Consider the following 22,113-nt stretch of genomic DNA (forward strand, 5'->3'; position numbering starts at 1 on the left):
CCATTCACCACCATTCAATACTCCACTTCAAGGGTATTCTGCGGTTATTCCATGTTAAACCCATGCTGAAAAAATGAACGTTATTCGTTTAGTAAAGCCTTAGATGCTTTTAACAAGTAACAACCACAACAGAGTAGCTCAAAATAAAAATCTATAAAAACAAGCTCAGGCAGCTGAAAGTGGTGAACTGCAATTACACAAAAGCTTTCATTTCTACTTAATACTGAAATCTCTGTTTCATTTACACTTAATGAGGGACTCTGTAAAGCACACAGAAGACTGACAGTGCTAAGCAGTATACTTTATTGCTAAAATCAGTTACTGAGGGAAAAGTGAGACTTAGTGAACATAAGGATGAGACAAAGATTAAAGAAACTTACTGCAAAACGCTGAACAGTAAGAGAACAAACCAGGTGAAGACCTGAGTGCTAATGTAACATCATGCTCTAAAAAGACACACTGAGACACACTGAGTCAAAAAGTAAGAAAGAAATCTGTCTGTTGAATAACAGAGCACAACTCAAACAAACCCAGAATTCATAAATAAATTATAATAATGTTGATCCAAATCTGAGTGATGCTAAGACTTGTCCTGCGTCTAGGAAATGCAGAAGCCATTTGTTATCAGCTGACTAAGTGTTTGGGTCTACTGAATGTAGGGAAAAAATCAATTACTGAGTATCTCAAAGCTGTAATACTTACAATAACAACTGCTACACTGCCACATGTAGAAAAAGTAACATTTCTCTCCCGCATGATTTTTTTTTCTTTGCTGAGAACAAATGGATGATCATTTAATAATGTCTGATTTGAGGTCACTTTGAAGACCATAGTGTTCAGAATGTTTGAGCAGATAACGGAATGTTTGAGCAGATAACGGAATGTTTGAGCAGATAACAATAAACAGAATATTTATTGTAATAAATATCTCATATTCAAAAATACGAAGCCCATCAGATTGCTCGAGGAGTCCAGATCGCTTTCAGTTGTGTTAACCACAAGAGGTCAGTAGCTGTACGCATGTCATTTATGTTTAATGTCGTTTTGTCTAGATCTAAGGTAGCATTTGATTTTTTTTCCCTGTAATCTTGTATCAGTTTTTAGCAGGATAAAATATATATTTAAAAACCTGGAATAACATGTGCAGAATAACATGAATTCTGCAGTATTGAACAGTAATAGTAACAGAAATAGAGCTATAGATGCAAATAGGTGACAAATTTAAGGGAAAAAAATGGCTCTGTTATGCAACATGAGGGCATTTTGCTGGCATAAAGGTTCACTTGTCCCCACAGAGAGAAATCACTGCACATCAATACAAAGTTCTTCTAACTGATCATCTTTATTCTGTGATTAAACATTTCTGTCCCAATAGGAGTGGTGTCAGGATGACAATGTGCCCATCCACAGGTCATGAGAGCTCACTGAGTGATTTGATGAGGATGTAAATGATGTAGATCATATGCCATGGCCTTCACACTCAGCAGATCTCAACCCAATTAAACACCTCTGGGAGATTTTGAAATGAAGTGTTAGACAGTACTCTCCATCACCATCATCAAAACACCAACTGGGAGAATATCTTTTTTAAGGACGGTGTTCTTCTCTATAGTACAGTTATAAAGACATGTACAGTCTATCCCAAGATGCATTCAAGCTGTTCTGGTGGCTTGTGTTGGCCCCAACACCTTACTACAAGAATAAAAATTTTACACTAGTATTGAAAAGCAAAGCTAGACTACAGTACTGAAAAACACACTGTTGCATTAGCAGTGTCCTCTGAGACAGAGAACAATAGATGAAAAATGCACAATGATGTGCAACATTGTCATTCACTAACACCAAGGAGGCCAAGGGGACCATTTCTTTTGGGCCAATTAATTAATGATAACCAATGAAATAGTATTGTATTAAAGGCATGCCCTCTTCTTAAATAAATGTCTTCAACCAGCGCTGATCATGTTGATTAAACCTACATCAGTGCAGGGGTAAGCTTCACCTCACTGGTTCACTGGCATTTCTGAAACAGGAAGTATGTTGCCATTCGTCAGCTGATTGTGATTAAGTGAACACTTCCTTCCCCGTTCTTGAGCAAGACAGTTACAAAGAGGAAGCCATAAATAGCACAAATACACTCATTACATTTCTGTGAGAAAATGTGTTACGATCTCATACATATTGTACTGCTTCTCCCTTTTTGATTTATATTACACATTTATGATTACAGAGACTGATTTAAGGTACAGAATAGGACTTTGTTAGGACTATGGTTGTATGTGTTAATGATTTATTTTACAGCATTTAGTATCTTTCTATTTGATAAATGATTGCATCAGTTATGGATGAAAAACTGTATTACTTGATAAGGGGGTTTTAAATCAAACTGACGGTCCTGTTATAGTGCAGTATTTATTTCTGGTTGTGAATTATGACTGTGTGAAACTCTGGCAATCCTATTTGTTTCCTTCTAAAGTATGTAAATTTAACACAAGGGACAACAGCACTGTGCCAGCGAACAGTTTCCTCGTGTTAACAAGGATTCCGAAACAAAAAAAAGTCAAATTTAGAAGGAAAAGAAACAAAAAAAAATTTTTTTGTGAACAACATGAACAAACTGTCAACATCAAATATTTCAGATTGTATGTTGTGATCATTACTACTTCATTTGGTGTAAACTCTGATAGACTTGTAGGGACTGACATTATAGCTACTTAACAATAGGCAAGAATACTTAAGTGCCCCAGAGACAGCTATGACTGCATTATGTATTTTTTGTCCTTTCTTTGCCACACCTTTATCATGGCATTGAATATCATACTTCTGTAAACCATTTAATCATAAACCTCTTTCATATTTCTAATGTGGCTTCCCTTAGGGTTTGCACATAAAATAGATTATATGACCAAAAGTTTATGGACTTCCCCAAACTGTTGCCAAAAAGTTGGAAGCACACAGTTGTATAAAATGTCTTTATGCTGTAGCATTAAGATTTCCTTCACTGGAACTAAGGGGCACAAACATGTTCCAGCATGACAATGCCCCTGTGCACAAAGCAAGCTCCATGATTACACTGTTTACCAAATTTGGAGTGGAAGAGCTCGAATGGTCTGCACAGAGCCCTGACTTCAATCCCACTGAACAACTTTGGGATGACCTGGAACACCGACTGCACCCCAGGCCTCTTCACCGAATATCAGTGTCCTCACTATTGCTCTTGTGGCTGAAGGAGCACAAATCCCCACAGTGATGCTCCAAAACCTAGTGGCATGACTTCTCTGAAGAGTGGAGGTTATTATAACAGCAGAGGGGTACTAATTCTGGAATGGGATGTTCAACAAGCACATATAAGTGTTATGGTCAGGTGTCCACAAACATTGGTCATATAGTGTATCATGTCAGTACTGGCATTATGGGTAAATAATAATCCTGCTGGGTATTGCCAGCAAAAAGCTAGGTAATTATATTTTGTAATGTTTCCTTTCAGTGACTCTGTACATATTTATTAGCACAATACACAATTGAAATGTTTTATTTAATAATTACAGTGTGGTGGAACTAAGTACTTTTTAGTTTTTGTTATTTAATATACTTTCAGTGCACGTATCCATTTTACACACACGAAATTTACACACATAATGTATTTTGGTTTTGTACTTCTAAATATGAAAAAACACTGTATTCATAAGCATAAAAATATATGTGTAAGAAACATAATTGTTATGGGGAAAAGTATTTGGACACCACAAAGTAACAGCATTAGTGCTTTGTTGCAAAGCTGTTGCTGGCAATTACAGCTTTGGAAGTATTTAGGTTTTCGCAACATTGTGGTTCAATTTTGGTGCATTCATCTTGGCAAATCATCTTTAATTCCTCTCTGGTGGCCTTGCAATTTCAAAATCAGTTGGATTTTCAATAGGATTCAAGTCAGGAGGTTGAGTTATTTTGGCTATATGTTTGGGGACATTGTCTTGGTGAAATGTCCATCTTCTCTACAAATTCAGTTTGTTGGCCAATGAGGTTAAGTTTTCCTTTAATGTGTCCTGTTACATCACTCCATTCATGTTTCCTTTAATGACATATAATGCCCAGTACCATTTGCAGAGAAGCAGCCCCATATCATGATGCTCCCATCTCTGTACTTCACTGTGGGTATGGTGTTCTTGGGATCATATGCACAACACTTCTTTCTTCAAACATGATGAGCTGAATTATTGCGAACAATTGTATTTTTGTTTCTTCTGACCAGAGTATAGTATTCTATAAGAGTTCTGATTTGTCTAAATGCTTTTAGATGTGCATGTCTTTGCTTCTTTTTAGCAGAGGAGTTGTGCTCATCACTGGTATCTCAGGAGCAGCATGTGTAGCATGGGACCCCATCCAAACATCCCATTTCACCACAACACTCTATGCCTGTGAACCCTTCGGATCTGCTCCTTTACCTAAGAAAAAACTATTCACTAAAGGCTTGACTAAACAAATATGTTTTCAGCCTAGACCTAAACACTAATTGGAAGGCTATTCCATAACTGTGGGGATTTGTAAGAGAAATCTCTCCCCCTGCTGTAGCCTTCACTATTCGAGGTACCAACAAAGAGCCTGCACCTTTTGATCGAAGTAGGCGAGGCAGATCATAAAAGACCAAAAATTCGCTCAGGTACTGTGGCGTGAGTCCATTCAGTGCTTTATAGGTCACAAGTAGTATTTTATAATCAATGAGAAATCTGATTGGGAGCCAATGCAGTGTGGATAAGATAGGGGTGATGTGGTCATATCTTCTGGTTCTAGTAAGGACTCTTGCAGCTGCATTCTGGACTAACTGGAGCTTGTTTATGCATCTACTGGAACATCCAGACAGTAAGGCATTACAATAATCCAACCTAGAAGTAATAAAAACATGAACTAATTTTTCTTCATGGTGTAGTGACATTACATTTCTTATCTTAGCAATACTTCTGAGATGAAAGAAGGCTATCGTAGTAATATTATCTACATGAGCTTCAAATGAAAGACTGGAGCCAATAATCACACCAAGGTCTTTTACTGCTGCACGTGTGGAAACGGGGGGTGGTCAAGTGCCGATTTGTGAATGGAGGGCGGAGCTGGAGAAGGTGAATGGTAAGGAGTGCACACCTGTGGGGAATTTGACTAACGAGTGTTCTGTGTTGCAGTTAGCTGGGCCGAGGATAAGAGTGAAAGAGACGAGCACCTCGTGAGAGAGAGCCCGATCCAGCACAGAGCCGTGCGTGTGCGATTGCGAGTGTATGTGTGTGGAACTGAAATAGACTGTGCAAAACAGAAGAGAAACTGAGAAACTGAGTTGTGCCAAGCCTTTCTCCTGCTCCCTTTTTTTCGCCCAAACCCGGGAGATTGCTAGAACATGATGAAACAGAAAGGCCATCCAGAGTTACATGGAGGGCCTGAAGATGATTGGGATTGCTGGGGATGGTGTCGCTTGGGGGCTGTGGAGATGGCTTTGGATTGCAGTTCATATGGGCAGTTGTACTGTGATGGCTTGGAACTGTGATTGCTGTGGTGGTTTTGGGGGTGCGGCTCTTCCAAGCAGTTTTGCACTCAGGTCTCCATCAGTGGACAGTGGATAGGTTCAACAAACCAGACTTCATGTGAAAACTGTAATGAATTTACTGGTTGCACAATTGCACTATTTGCCCATTTAGTACGCAGTTACAGAAGGTATTTATTATTAATCACACTATCTATTGTCACCCAGATGAGGATGGGTTCCCTTTTGAGTCTGGTTCCTCTCAAGGTTTCTTCCTCATTTCGTCTCAGTTTTTCCTTGCAACCGTCTCCTCTGGCTTGCTCATTAGGGATAAATTCACACATTTACAATTTACTTTGATTTAATTTAATTTTAATGTATTTATTTCTGTATAGCTGCTTTGTGACAATGTCCATTGTTGAAAGCGCTACACAAATAAAATTTAATTAAATTGAAGTTCTGTCTTGTCAGAATGAAGTAAAATAACTAAAATAAATTAATAAACATCCAGTGTCTAATGTCCTTTACACATTCCTCAACTTTATTAAGCTGGTGTCTGTCATCTGGCTTTGCTGAAACATACAACTGTGTGTCATCAGCATAACAGTGGAAGCTAATAAATTATTTTGCCCAGAGGTAGCATATATAAAGAAAAAAGCAGTGGGCCTAAAACAGAACCTTGCGGAGCACCAAACTTTAACTTAGTATGCGTAGAGAGGACACCATTTACAAACTGATAACGATCAGTCAAATAAGACCTGAGCCAGGAGAGGGCTGTTCCCTTAACTCCTACAACATTTTCTAATCTATCGAGGAGAATAGTATGATCAATGGTATCAAAAGCTACACGAAGGTCAAGCAACACATTTACGTTCTAATTTTCGAGTGGTCTCTTTTAAGGTACATGCGTGATTGTTATACCAGGGTGCTAGCTTTTTCTCTGTAATTATTTTTCTTTTAAGTGGAGCTACATTATCTAGCATGTAGCAGAATATTGACTCTAAGCATTCAGTTGCCTGATCAAATTCTTTGGGATTAGACAGTGATCCATTCATAGTTGATAATTCTGGGAGATTATTGATAAAACTCTGTGCAGTAGCTGATGCGAAGGTATGTTTGACGCGGTAGCATGGGAAGGTGCATATATTATGATTAAGACACATCTTAAATGAGATGAGATAATGCATAAATGTGACTATATTTTGTGTATTTAATCTGAATGTTAGTATTAGATCAAGAGTGTGATGGCCATTATGAGTGGGTCCTATTACATTTTGATTGACACCTACTGAATCTAGAATGGACACAACTGCTGTTCTCAGAGGGTTCTCTCTTTTGGGTTATCAAAATGAATATTAAAGTCTCCACCAATTAATGCTTTGTCTAAAGAAACAACTAGGTTAGAGATGAAATCTGCAAATTCACAAAGGAATTCAGAATAAGGTCTGTAAATAATAATTAGTGGAATCGACTGGGTAGACTTAATTTTGTAGCTACATTTGTTAGGTTAGTATAAAAAACTTGCGTTGAATTTATGGTTTTTGTGTGATGCCTAGATTATCATTATAAATCATAATTTAATTTTATGGCTAATCGATATATATATATATATATATATATATATATATATATATATATATATATATATATATATATATATATATATACACAGTTAGGTCCACAAGTATTTGAACAATGACAGAGTTTTTGTGATTTTGCCTTTATACACCACCACAATGGATTTGAAATAAAACAATCAAAATGTGATCGAAGTGTAGACTTTCAGCTTTATTTTAAGAGGTTCCATAAAAATATGGCATTTACCATTTAGGAATTACAGCCATTTTCAACAAAGTACCTCCATTCTCAGGGGCTCAAAGGTATTTGGACAAAGTGACATAATTGTAAATATAACCATAATTTTAATACTTGGATGAAAATCCTTTGCAGTCAATGACTGCTTGAAGTCTGGAGCCCATGGACATCACCAAATTCTGAGTCTCCTCCCTGGAGAAAAGCATGCTCTATTGGGTTGAGATCAGGCGACTGACTTGGCCATTGAAGAATATTGCATTTCTTTGCCTTCAAAATGTCTTGAGTTGCTTTCGCAGTATGTTTAGCGTCATTATCCACCTGCACTGTGAAGCGGCGTCCTATCAGTTTTGTAGCATTTGGCTGAATGTGAGCAGAGATTATAGCCCTATACACCTCAGAATTCATCTTGCTACTTCTGTCAGCAGTCACTTCATCAATAAACACCAGTGAGCCCGTTCCATTGGCAGCCATACATGCCCATGCCATAACACTGCCTCCACCATGTTTGACACAAGATCTGGTATACTTTGGATCATAAGCTGTTCCTTTCTTTCGCCATACTTTTCTCTTCCCATCATTCTGGTACCTTGTTGTAAACCCTTGTTGTAAACCCTCTGTATTTACATTCATGAAGGCGTCTCTTGATTGTAGATTTTGACAATGATACACTTACTTTCTCCAAAGTATTCGTGACTTCCGTTGATGGTGTGAAGGGGTTTTTCTTCACCAAGGAAAGGATTCTGCGATCCACCACTTTAGTTGTCTTCCGTGGTCTTCCAGGCCTTTCGATATTGTTGAGCTTACCAGTGCTTTCTTTCTTTTTAAGAATGTACCCAACTGTTGATTTGGCCACACCTAAGGTTTCTGCTATCTCACTTATAGATTTATGTTGTTTTTTCATCCTAGTGATGGCCTCCTTCACTTGTATTGAGATCTCCTTGGACTTCATATTGGTAGCTCCAGTCGAACAGCTGCCAAATGCCAACTCAATACCTGATATCAACTCCAGAACTTTTATCTGCTTCATTTGTCTTGAAGTAACGAGGGAATGGACCGCACCTGGTCAGTTAACGTCTTGTCAGCCAATTGTCCAAATACCTTTGAGCCCCCAAAAATGGAAGTACTTTGCTTAAAATGGCTGTAATTCCTAAATGGTAAATGCCATATTTTTGTGGAACCTCTTAAAATAAAGCTAAAAGTCTACACTTTGATCACATCTTGATCATTTTATTTCAAATCTATTGTGGTGGCATATAAAGCAAAATCACAAAAACTCCAATATTGTCCAAATACTTCTGAACCTGACTGTATATATATATATATATATATATATATATATATATATATATATATATATGTATGTATGTATATGTATGTATATATAATGCCTTTTTACTGCTTATAAATATGAAAAAAGTTTTAAAAATTATATATATATAAATATATATATATATATATATATATATATATATATATATATATATATTTAATTTTTTAAACTTTTTTCATACTTATAAGCAGTAAAAAAGGCATTATGTGTGTAGAGTTGAAGTGGACTCACTGAGTGCACTGAAAGAATATTAAATAACAAAAACAAAATTATCCGAATAAGTTCCCCTCACTGTGTATCAAGTGAAACAACAGCTATGAATTAAAAGTATCTTCTTATTATGCCACTTATTGAACCACAGCACTCTAGCAGTTTGTCAGCAGTTTGTACCAGGATGGAAGTCATTGTGGTAGCGAACTGCTTTTTTATTCTTAACTTCAAGATAAAGGGCTTGATAGCTATAACAAATATTTATAGCTGCTTTAATGTAAGTAATAACAGGAACTAACTTGTGCCTGGAATGTTCCAGAACATTAAATGTAACTACAAATAGATAAAGTATGATGTGTCATTCTTTGATATATAAAAAAATGTTAGGAAATTGCTGGAGGATAAGAGCAATAAAGTACTTTAGGACGTGCTTTTATAAGACATTGGCTTGCATCACACCACCCAGTTAATTATTTTCATATAAGAGCACACCCTGTTGCATTTTCTTCCTTGCATAATTAATGAAATTCTTCTTATTCTTGGTCAAAATGTGAATAAATAACCAAAACCTAAAGCATGGTCAAGTGAAATGTCACTATTTACTTTCACTTTTATTATTTTAATAGCTTTGTATCAAGGAGAAGGTTAAAGCCAAGCTTTAACAAGTCGTTTGCAATAAATTTATGCTACAAACATGCTTAACATATTATTAACTGAGATAAGCCACAGAAAACACTGATACAGCATATCACCATTTTCATAACTGATTCTAATAAACCGTAATAAATGAACCTGGTCTGTAATGGTGTAAACATGTGGGTAAACATGTCCTGGAGGAGCCAGGAGTCCAAATCACATCAGATAACTGCTGGCAAGCCTCAACAATCTATCGTCTCTCTCCACTTGTGATTTCTTCACTTGTGACTCACTCTGTGCTGTTGTTTATGGTTAAACATAAACCCCCTAAAGGTTTGCACTTTGTGAAAAGAGTTTATGCCCAAATCTCACCCTAGCTTCAATGGATAATTTCACCTGGATATAGTAGCTTTGTACCAAATAACGACTACTGTAATTCTAAACAATGTGATGCTCATATTGAACATCGTTTCAACACATTTAGCACTGTTTGACTTTGTAATATACAGTTGTTGAATGATTTATAATCCCATTATCCAGTGTCACACAGAAAACGATGGGTTCCATTTTTAGTCTTCACAATGTCCCGTATAACTATGATCCAGGAATAAACAGCACATGGTGATATTAACACTGAATGTTAAAACAAGTCTAAAGCCAGATTAGTTTTACTTGTGATTCTGGGATGGTGGAATAAATGGCACAGCTGGACTGCCTAACAGATTCCGTCATGAAATTTGAAAAACTCCCAAAGACTCTGAGAGCTCTTTAACATCAAGGGAGAAATACCCTCAGCACTGCCCCTCTAAGTGCATATGTGTGTGTATATCTGTCCAGTAGCATCCTTTTTTTGCCATGCTGTTATCTTTTTAGGCAACAATACTTTACTTCATCATGCATCTGCAAAACAATGGATCATGTGTTGAAAACATTGATACCAAACAATGAAAAAGATATTCCAAATAGTAGTGTTTAATCAAAAGCATGTTTAAATAAATACTGACAAAACCAAATAAAATACCTGTCTTTTGAACACCAGTTGAACATCAGTCTAGCCTATGTGATGCTCCTCATGAGCATAGCAAAAATATATCTGTTCCTGTCTTCCTAATGTTTGTCCAGGAAGTTCCCCAGATAACTTGCTCTGACATGTTACATACCCAGTAACAATTTCCTTAAACCATCCTCTGTTTAATCTACAGTGTCTGATCTGACCTGTTTGATTCCGTATGAAAGACAGCACCTGTCCATAATGCAATCAGTGGATGGTAAAATCTCTGTGTGGACTAGCTAGTAATTAAATTATAACTTGGTAATTGTCTTAAAGGTTGCTACTGCAGAGAAGGTGTGCAATGAACTCCAGGAGGCTCGATGGAGGAGCTATTTTTAGAGAAATCTGAAGATATCATGTTTGTAGGTCAGTGGCGAGTAGCTGGATTTAAAGTCATGCTGGCTGTGATACTGTTTCAGGCCAAGTGCAGTATGAACATAAATATGAAGTACGAAGTAACACAGGGGGAGCTACATTGTCATTACAGGCAGATACATTTAAAGAAACCAGCAGATAGAGCAATGTGTTATGAAATTGTTAATCAGGCAATAGATGACTGGTCTGAACAAAAAAAAAAAAAATCCTGGTGATTAAAGAAAACAAACATAGTTTAGAAATGCTAAGAAAACAGAAGCAAGAACTCATGAAGGAGTTACAAAAATAAAAGTGCACAAATAGCTGTGCTAATGATATTGTAGGAGCTGTACCGTCATACTGTAGGAGCTGGTGTAAGTGATCATGAACAGGAGGTGCAGAGGCTGAACCAGAGCTGCACTGAGCCAAACAGGAGCTACAAAACAATTCAGAAAGTCATGAAGGTGACCGCAGTCGTGGCTCAGTGGTTAAGGCTGTAGGGGACTGATCAGAAAATTGAGACTGATAAAATTAAATAAAAGCATCTTCCAAATGTAAACGGAGATTGTTAGTGTGAGTCTCTTTGACAGAACTCAATGAAAGATTCTCTGCACTTATAGAAAAAAGACTGCAGCAGAGCAGGGAAACATAAAGGAAGCAAGGGAAAAGACAGGGCCAAATGAGGGGAGTGAGTAATGACAGGAGTCTGGAAAGGTTGCTCAGCACAGCCTCAGAACCCCCAGTGTTCCTGAGATAGGCTCCGGATCCTCTGTGCCCTAGGTTGCAAGGAAGCAAGTGCCAAGTGTCTGGAAATGTATCTCAGTACACAGAGTATGCCAACAGTGACTGCAGAGCTGAAACAGCTGCCTCCCCTGGCTTCTTGCTGATTTTCTTGTCTTCTGATTTATTTAGCCAAGAAAACTGCTGTAAAAGCATTCAGAGTCATTAACTACTCACCTTCTTGGTCATTTCAGCATGCTCTTTTATATGCCAGTGATCCACAATACAATATGGCCCATCCTAGCATCTTTTTATGAATAATAATAATAATAATAATAATAATAATAATAATAATAGTAATAATAATAATAAAAGCAATCTTTAAGTATATACCAGCTTTCATACAAAAAGAAGTGCTTTACAAAATGACAATTAAGTAAAGTATAAAAGTAAAAGAATAAATGGTAAAAGATATAGCATTTAATACAAGAAAAACGTAAATAGAACATTAGAACATTAAAAGATATATAATTAGTAAATATCTAATTAAAAACTAAAGTAAAACTAAAAATATGAAAATAGAAAAGGGGAGAAGGAGGAGTGACTCCTTACAGGCTGGAATTCAAACAAAACAAGACTTAGCAGACCCTTGCACAGAACCTAACGCCCTTGCTTCTTTAAATGGGCTGCCTCCTAAATGAGCACACACTGTTGGTGTTAACATGCCTGCCTTGAATTTCCAGCCAGAGCAGACTTTCATTCCTTTCGTCAAAGTTCTGTTGTCTGCAGTATTCATTCAGAACTTTCTTCAGAATTGTCTTCATTTTATACTTATTTGTAAATAAGGTAACATAAGGACTAACCTGTGTTACTCTGTATGAAATATATGGGACAATAATGTAGCTTTTGTGCCTGCATTGGAATCAGTGCTTGACTGTGATTAAGTAGCGCTCAGTGTACATTTACCTGACTTACAAAGCCTTGCATATTGTGTCTCACTGTTTTGGTTTTTGATCTTGCCTTGTTGCTAAGATTTGGTATTTGCCTATATGACTCTGTTTGCTGATCACCTGACTTTCTGCCTGTCCCTGTTTATGGTTTTGGTTCAAGTTTTGGAATTGTTTGCCAGTGTCTTTTTAATAAAAAGTTCATCTGCAACTGCATCCGTCTCTGACTCTGTCTCTTGACAGCTTGCATTAGTCATGGACTAGTGACCTGAGCCAGTGGCAGGAGATAGCCCATGTAGATAGGACCGTATTTCCCACCTGAATGAGAAAATAAACTTCTCCTGAGCCTTTCCTGTGCCCTGGGGCTCCTGCTCAGACTGCATTCCAAAAATAATACCCAGATGGACAGAATAGCTTCACATAAGAGCTTAGTAAGACAGGATACGGATGTGGATGGAAGAATTGGTTTCTTGTCATTGTCTGTGAGGTTTATTCACAGACAAACTTACGATTACAATGAAAAGAGCTTTTTTTAGCTAAGAAACACATAAAAGCTTAGAACAATGGGGAGGGACATATGATGCCCCAGTTTACAGGGTTAAATTTAAGGCAGCACTTCAGTGAACTGGGTTATTCCACTGACTACATTTCTATACCCTGGAGAAAAATTAATCAATCTTTAATTTACTGAGCTGGGGCAATGGATGGTGACGGGTGTGGGAAAACATGTTCGATTGTGGGTTATTTGTCATGGTGTTTCAGAGCTGTTTACCCCGGGAAATTCAGGCCACATTTGTTCTGACAGAAATGATCCCAGGAACACAAAACACCAGTGTTTTCTGAGGATCATGAATATAGCAGTTGTAGCTTTGTTTATAGACTCTATAAAATGGCTAAACTTTGTACCTGCACAAGATCATGCTATTTACCTATGAGTCCAATATCTGGGTTAATATGGCAACATTTTTCATGCTGTTTGGTTACCTGTTTATATTTCCAGCATTTCATACACAGTCTCAATAAGAGAATATTGGCTTTTATTTTAATTTTAACTATTTGAAACAGGTCAGTGGCTGAAATGCAGAATTTGTCCAGAATTTGACACCTTTGGTTCAGAATGGTGAAAAGTAGTTGCAAACTACGTGGTAAATAGTAGTTGCGAAAAGTGTGCAGAATCAGTAAAAAAAAAAAAAAAAAAAAAAAAAAAAAGGAACTGTAAAAACTACCATGATGTTACAGTGTATGCAGGCCCTCTGCTAGTCTGGCCATGTTAACATGGTAACTTAGATAGCTAATTTGTATCATATGAGTACAGTTAGAGCTCTTCAGCAGCCAATCCTTAATATAACATAAAATAATAACTATGATACTCTTTGTGGTGTCCACCAAAAGATTTTCGCTGGTACTGTTCTGCCACCTCACTTAAATTTTTTGGAGGCATCACTCTGATCACAGAATAGTGTTGGGAGCAGAGCTGTTTTAATAGTGCAGTTGAAGCCCCTAAAAGCCCAGTTATTAAAGCAGGTATCTTAGGTTACAGAAGATTAGAAACACAGAGATGCATGAAGCTAACACTAATACAGCTACTGAAGTGTTGGGTATTGTCACTCATTCAATTTCCGACAAGGACACATTGTTCACTGTGTCTTTCTGGATACACACACTACAAGTTGGAAAATTACTGTCATATCTCTTCTCAACACAGAGAAGAGTTACACTGCTTTCACAGTGGCAGAACCTGAGGCAGTACAATTTTAAGGAGTATTTGCATAGTCAAATGATCATTAAAGACTCTGGAACCAACTTACAAGTGGCTGTACATATCATTCTAACTTTAACTACTTTTGTCTTTAGCTGAAGTGTTAAGGAAATGCAGTATTTACATGCAAACTTTCTTTCCTGTATGCAGCATTTCATGTGATAATAATAATGTATTGCAATAATAATAGTTTTAGCTTGCTGAATTATGGTATAGTTGCAATGCAATGTAACACAATGCATACTAATATTACTTTGATCCAAATCCAATAAATTATTGTATGACATCTGATGTTCAAAACAGATGCTAAAAAAAAATACAGGGGTATGGTGGTGTTACCACAGTCCGCCCCTAAGTGAATTATGTGCAGTAGAGAGGAAAATCAGGTGTGTTTGTGCATCTATGCTTATTGGTCCCAGAGCGGGATGCCTGCAGTGAGAGAAGTTGTGTGGTTGGGGCTGTTTCCTTGCCCACAGAGCCCAGTATGGACCCTGAAGTCAGGCTTTATTTTGGGCCTGAACCACGCTGGGCCTTAGATATGCAGCTGGCATGGAGCTTCATGGATGAGAGCCTTGGGGGAGAGATGGCAGGCTGTGGAAAATGCTGACAGGCCTTGACAGTCAGTGATGCATTTGCATCATCAAATCTCGCTTGACATGTGGCTGTGTCAGGCATATGCACATCCTGAATGTTCTATAGCATGATAGAAAGGAAATGTAGTGTTTGTGTATTTTTTGTGTGTCTTACCAATTTGGACTCATATCTGGTGTTCAAAAGCTTATACAATTGGAGTCATAAGTTTGCATACACCTTGCAGAATCTGCAAAATGTTAATAATAAAAAAAAACACAGTAAATAAAACAGTTCAAAAGTTTAAATATGCTTGATTCTTAATACTATGTGTTTTACCTGGGTGATCAATGACTGTTTTTATGTTTTGTGATAGTAGTTGTAGTCCCTTGTTTGTCCTGAGCAGTTAAACTGCCTGCTGTTCCTCAGAAAAAAATCCTCCAGATACTGCACAATCTTTGCTTTTCCAGCATCTTCTGCATATTTGACCCCTTTCCAAACAGTGTCTATTTGATGTGGATATCCATCTTTTCACACTGGGGACAACTGAGAGACTCATACACAACTACTACAAAAGGTGGAAGCATTCACTGATGCTCAAGAAGGCAACACGATACATTAAGAGCCAGGGGGGGTGTAAACATTTGAACAGGATGATCGGTGTAAATTGTTATTATTTTCTTTAAAGATCTTATTTTTTCATTTAGTACTGCTCTTCAGAAGCTACATAAGATATTTACATGTTTCCCAAAAGACAAAATAATAACAGTTTACACCGAGCATCCTGTTCAAACTTACAAGTATGCAGATAAAAGCTCTAGAGTTGAGTTCAAGTGTGGCATTTGCATTTGGAATCCATTGCTGTTAACTCTCAATATGAAATCCAAAGTTCTGTCACTTTGCAAAAACCCACTGCATGCCACAGTGGCTAAATTCTGGAAAATCAGGGTTTGACCAAAATTGAGTTTTTCTGCCAATAATACACCTTTACGTCTCTACTTCCCTTGGCTCTCTGCCTATAAAGATCACTAGCTAAGTGTCTTTCTCTCACAATTTTATTAGGTTTATGAATATTTACACTCCATAGCAAAAAGGGCAAAAACCTAATGAAATAACAGTTGTCACATTGTCTGCAATGCTCCTTGCTCAATCACATGATCATCAAAACAGAAAAGAGCACTTATACAGTCTGTGCAGATGACACCAGGCAAAGTTTTAAAGTGTTTTAATCACCTAATAAAGACATTAATTACAACAAGAAATTTTGTCAACAGTACTGACTGAATGAATCATTGATTATTTCATATTGGATGTAAGAGCAGACAGTTGAGTGGGTCATGTTTAAACTCTGAGAGTGACTTTTACCTTAGCTGATGACACAGAGTCTGATGTGGACAATGCTGCTAATCAAAGAACTCATGTCCCATCATAAACACATAATAATTTAAAATCTGAAAGTAATCTTGGCTGGTCGACAGCATCCAAATATCCCAGTTCACCACAATACCCGTGGACCATCCAGATCTCCTCCTTTACCTAAGAAAAAATGATACACAAAAGGCTTGACTAAACAAATACGTTTTCAGCCTAGACTTAAACACTGAGACTGTGTCTGAGTCCCGTACACTAATTGGAAGGCTGTTCCATAATTGTGGGGCTTTGTAAGAGAAAGCTCTACCCCCTGCTGTAGCCTTCACTATTCGAGGTACTAACAAATAGCCTGCACCTTTTGATCGAAGTGGCGTGGGGAGTTAACAAAAGCATGAACTAATTTTTCTGCATTGTGCAGTGACATTATATTTCTTATCTTAGCAATATTTCTGAGATGAAAGAAGGCTATCCTAGTAATATTATCTACATGAGCTTCAAATGAAAGACTAGAGTCAATAATCACACCAATCACATCCTTTACTGCTGTACATGAAGAAACAGAAAGGCCATGCAGTGTTGCTATGTAATCAGAAAGCTTACTCCTAGCTCCATGTGGTCCTAGTACAAGTACTTCTGTCTTGTCAGAATTAAGTAAAAGGGCATTAATAAGCATCCAGTGTCTAATGTCCTTTACACATTCCTCACCTTTATTAAGCAGGTGTCTGTCATTTGGCTTTGCTGAAACATACAACTGTGTGTCATCAGCATAACAGTGGAAGCTAATACGATGTTTACAAATAATTTTGCCCAGAGAAACGAGCAGTGGGCCTAAAACAGAACCTTGCGGAACCCCAAACTTTACCTTAGTATGCGTAGAGAGGACACCATTTACATCTACAAACAGATAACAATCAGTCAATAAGACCTGAGCCAGGAGAGGGTCGTTCTCTTAACGTCAACAACATTTTCTAATCTATCAAGGAGAATAGCGTGATCAGTGGAATCAAAAGCTGCACTAAGGTCAAGCAACACGAGCAAGGAGACACAACCATGATCAGAAGCCAGTAGTAGGTCATTTACCACTTTAACCAGCGCTGTCTCTGTGCTATAATGAGGCCTAAATCCTGACTGATATATTTAATGAATGTTACTCCTATGTAAGTATGAGCATAGCTGCTGTGCTACAATCTTGTCTAGGATCTTGGAGATAAAGGGGAGGTTTGATATTGGCCTATAGTTAGACAATTGACAGGGGTTGAGGTCAGGTTTTTTAATCAGGGGTTTGATAACTGCTAGCTGAAAGATTTATGTACATAGCCAGTGCTAAGCGAAGAATTGATTATTTTTAGAAGAGGTTTGATTGTCATCACTGCTATATAATCATTGTGTGCATGTTTCTGTTGTGGTCTTATTCCTAGTCATTTTTGCTACAGTATTAAATATCAATGTAGGATTAATTTTGTTATCTTCAATTAGGGTGGAGAGATACATTGATCTAGCAGCACTAATACATTTTCTGTAGCTCAGGAGGCTTTCCTACTATGCTGTTTGAAATACTACCAATTTATATACATGAATGTACGTTTGACGGGGTAGCGTGACACAGTGCATATATTATGATTAAGACACATCTTAAATGAGATAATGATCTGAGATAGCTTCAGACTCCGGAAACGTGACTATATTTTCTACATTTAATCTGAATTTTAGTATTATATCAAAAGTGTAACCACCATTATGAGTGGGTCCAATTACATTCTGATTGACCCCTACTGAATCTGGAATGGACACAACCGCTGTTTTCAGAGGGACTTCTGGGTTATCAAAATGAATATTAAAGTCTCCAACAATTAATGCTTTGTCTAAAAAAAGACAAACCAGCCAGGTTAGAGATGAAATCCACAAATTCACAAATTAATGGAATATTTTGATAAAGATTTTTTGGTTAAACTATGTCAGTAATGTCAACTACTGTTGTATTGGTTGTTGGCAAATTCACTGAATTTAAGTATATTTTTTGAAACTTAATTGTGAGGTTGGCAGGAATAGTATTAAAATAATAAAATAAAGTAAATAACATACAAGCTGGCTGTGTAAATTTATCATTAGTTAATTTAGCATGGAACAACCCAAATTCTCTATGTTGGCCCAACTGGTACTAGATTAGGGGTTCCTAACTCCAGGCCTGGGGACCCCCTGCTTGGCACAGTTTGAAATTCTCCTACTCTCCACATACCTGGCCTAGCTCATTAAGAGCTTAGTAATTAGTTGATCAGTTTGTTCAGGTGTGTCAGCAGTAGGGAAAACCTTAAACTCTGAAGAACAGGAGGTTCCAAGGACTGGAGTGAAGAACCCCTTTATTAGATATCAGGACAATGCTCCTACAATTGACATGTTTTGGATTGCCCTTCCTCTTCCTCTTAATGGCACCATGATCTCTTATTTCCATCAGAATCAATCGAGCTATTCAATGCAGTACCAGATAATGTGTGTGTGTGTGTGTGTGAACAGGTAGTAGTGTAATATGTGTCATACTTACTTCAAGATTATTTATAGATATACAGTATTATTATAAATATTATACTTATATAATTTTAGATACAAAGTAATGATATAATACGTTTAATCTTCTTTTTTTCTTTCAGATATTCCCAAGATTCATTCATTAAAGGTGATCTAAATGTAGTGCTGTGTAATGTGCAAAACATTAAGCCAAGCAAATAAATGGCACTAATAATCTTTTAGTTGCATTACACTAATAGTAAAAAATAAATGAAGTGGTCATTCTGACCAAATCAAAACATGAGGCTTTGTGAATTCTTTATGATAAGCTAGCAAACTCACCAACGATTATTACATGACCAATTATGAAACATGTTATGATAGTCAAAGTTTCACACCTCTCTGTGCATGTAGGTTTTTGAGATCCACTATCTCAGTTGTTGTTGTCAATTTAACTCATGTGGGTTCTTTAAATAAAATAATATTATTTTTATTTATTATTATTATTATTATTATTATTATTATTATTATTATTATTATTTTTATAAAATCGTTTCCTTCATTAACAGAGGTCTGTCCTAAATTTATGACAAAGGGAGCAAGAGAAGTATGGAGAGGCTCATGTTAATTTGGAAGAGAATTTGCCCTTGATCTTTTTTAAGTACAATACTGCATGCCAGAGAGTTCTCAAATTCACTAAGGAACTCCTGTAGATACTTCTCTTACACAACCCCAAGAATCATAAAAGTAATTTGGGATTCTGAACTACAAACACATTCTGGTACATCTGACTACCATTTAATTTGATGTCTGTACAGCTCAAGGAACAAATCCAAATTACTAAAGCTCTGTGTATTTCAGTATAAAATTTATTCATTGGTTTTAAAGGCATAATAGAATTGTGTTAGATGCCTAGTGCGCAGCAGATGTCCTGTGGTCATCCTTTTTCCAGTGGTCATTGCTTAAACAATGCACCAACAATATTACTATAATTACTCATCAACAATTTTACTTTAATCATCTCCTAATATGCAGACATCTAAAATGACAATGTTCCTTCCTTATGGAAAAAGGCCCATTCCTAAAATATATCATCAGTTATACTACAGGGACATGGGGATGTTAACCATTTTTAACCATTCCACCCACTGAAGCCAAATGGTTCTCTTGATTTCTCTCTTCTACTGATTAGGATGTACTGTCACTGTCTGTTCAACTGATTTAAATCAGGGCCACTAGGAGAACAGACAACACTAGTGGATATGCACTGATTCATGAGCGTGGGGAATAAGGGACGTTTCTAGAATGAGGTAAATGGCATGATCACAAAAAAGCCAAAACAAGCTAGTTATTTATAGCTTATGATTATACATGTCTATTATACATTATACTAAATTATACGTATTTCTGCAGAATTGGTATGTTATATTTGTTATTGCATTATAGTTTTATATGACAGAAAAATCCAAATCAATTAGAAGAACATATTTTTTAAAAATCCCTTTAATTTACAGTAAATTATTCTACTTTACCCATAGATTCATATTCAATAAAATACTTTGAATATTAAATATTGTGAAGTTGTCCTGATTTGTAGGATTTTTTTAAATGTTGTTCGCTCTCGTACAAATTAAGTCATATGAAGAGAAATGGACATTAAACCTGCCCCACATCATAATCTTAAATTCTTCTAACTTTTTAATGAATTGAATTCTTGAGAATGAGCAATGGTGTATGTATGGTGTTATGTCCCAAAGACAAACAGCTTTACACATAACTCCACCCAATAAAACCTGATAAGTTTACATGTGAAACACCTGCATGAGGGACAGGAACAGAAAAATAAATAACCTTCTGTGTCAAAATGTATTATGTTTAAAGTCAAAGCACAAAGTTACACAAAGGTCAAGATATTAATGTCCTCATGAGAAATTCACAGTACAACTGTAATGCATACAGTTCCCTAATTTTGCAATAATTTAAGCATGACACTGGTTCATCTGAGAGTTTCTATATAAAACTCTCATTTAAATGCAACTTTTGACTCAATTAATTGACTTAGTTTTGTTAAGCACACATCAAGCTAACCAGTGTACTATAATATAAAGTGTTTGATACTCTCCGCAACACTAAAGTAACTTCACTAAGTTTGACTTCTTTTATTTGACTCTCTTGGGGTTAATACTAAATGCACCATTGTTATGTAACTTCTGTCTGTTGAGGGGCCTTTGTGCTTGCTCTTATTTTAATTTGCATTGATAGATAGTACTGCACCAAGCAGGATAGAGGCTGTGCTATGCATACATACGGCAATGAATTTATGTATAGGAACATCCGTTTTCAATACATGAAAAATCAAACTATAGTTTGTGCGTTCTTGTTTATATTTATTTGTTTTTAAACAGTCATTATGTCAAGCTTTATAAGTGTTCTAAGTGAGATAACTTTCATGATGAACATCTAGTAGAAGTAGTAGTAATTCTTGGTGACTGAGGACCATATACTGTTTTTCAGAGACGAGTCACACACACCACTTTTCTTTGCTCCCAATCAGATTATGCAAATCACTTTTTTCTTTTCACGTCCAAAGTTGCCAGATTTTCCTTGAATAGAAGTGTCCAAGACAGGATTTTTCAATATCTTCTTGACCACAGCCTTTTAAATGCAAGAACTTGCCCTAAAGCCCCAAAAAAACAGGGACAGAAAATGCAGACTGATGGAAATAGTTTTTAAATTTGTTTGTTTGTTTTTTGCAGTCAAATGTAATATGATGTAATATGAAAGCAAAAGAAAATTTAAACCTGAAAATAAAAGACTAACAGCATGACATATGAATGAGAAGATGGCAAGCATTGAAAAAACATCTAATTGGGTTTAATCTATTTTAATCTAATTTGGTTTAATTATATGGATTTCATCCTCATTATGCAGAAGCTTATAAAATAGCACTTGATCCAGCACACTGTATTATTTAGCATTTAATTTTTTTATATCAGGTGTCGACAGTTAATCGTGCACACAACTTAATAAAACCACACAATAATAAATCGAGATCATGGAATTGTAATGCAATTTTATGTCAAATTAATAAAATAATGCCAGAGTTTGGGTTAATTTGATGTGATCTCCTGTAAAGAAAATCTGCCGTGGTTTGATCTGACCAAACATTCATTATAAACACTGTGTGTGACCTCAAGATATAAACATAGCAGCATGGTCTGGAAGTGACACTTGGCCTAAAACTGCCAGAGTAAGCATACTATGACTTTAAGTCTTTACTTAAAGTTTACTAGTACTTTAAATAGGTGATGGGTAGAGTTGCAGATTATGATCACAGGCAGTTGTTTT

This window comes from Pangasianodon hypophthalmus, chromosome 1, assembly GCF_027358585.1.
Source record: "Pangasianodon hypophthalmus isolate fPanHyp1 chromosome 1, fPanHyp1.pri, whole genome shotgun sequence".
NCBI classification, from domain to species: domain Eukaryota; kingdom Metazoa; phylum Chordata; class Actinopteri; order Siluriformes; family Pangasiidae; genus Pangasianodon; species Pangasianodon hypophthalmus.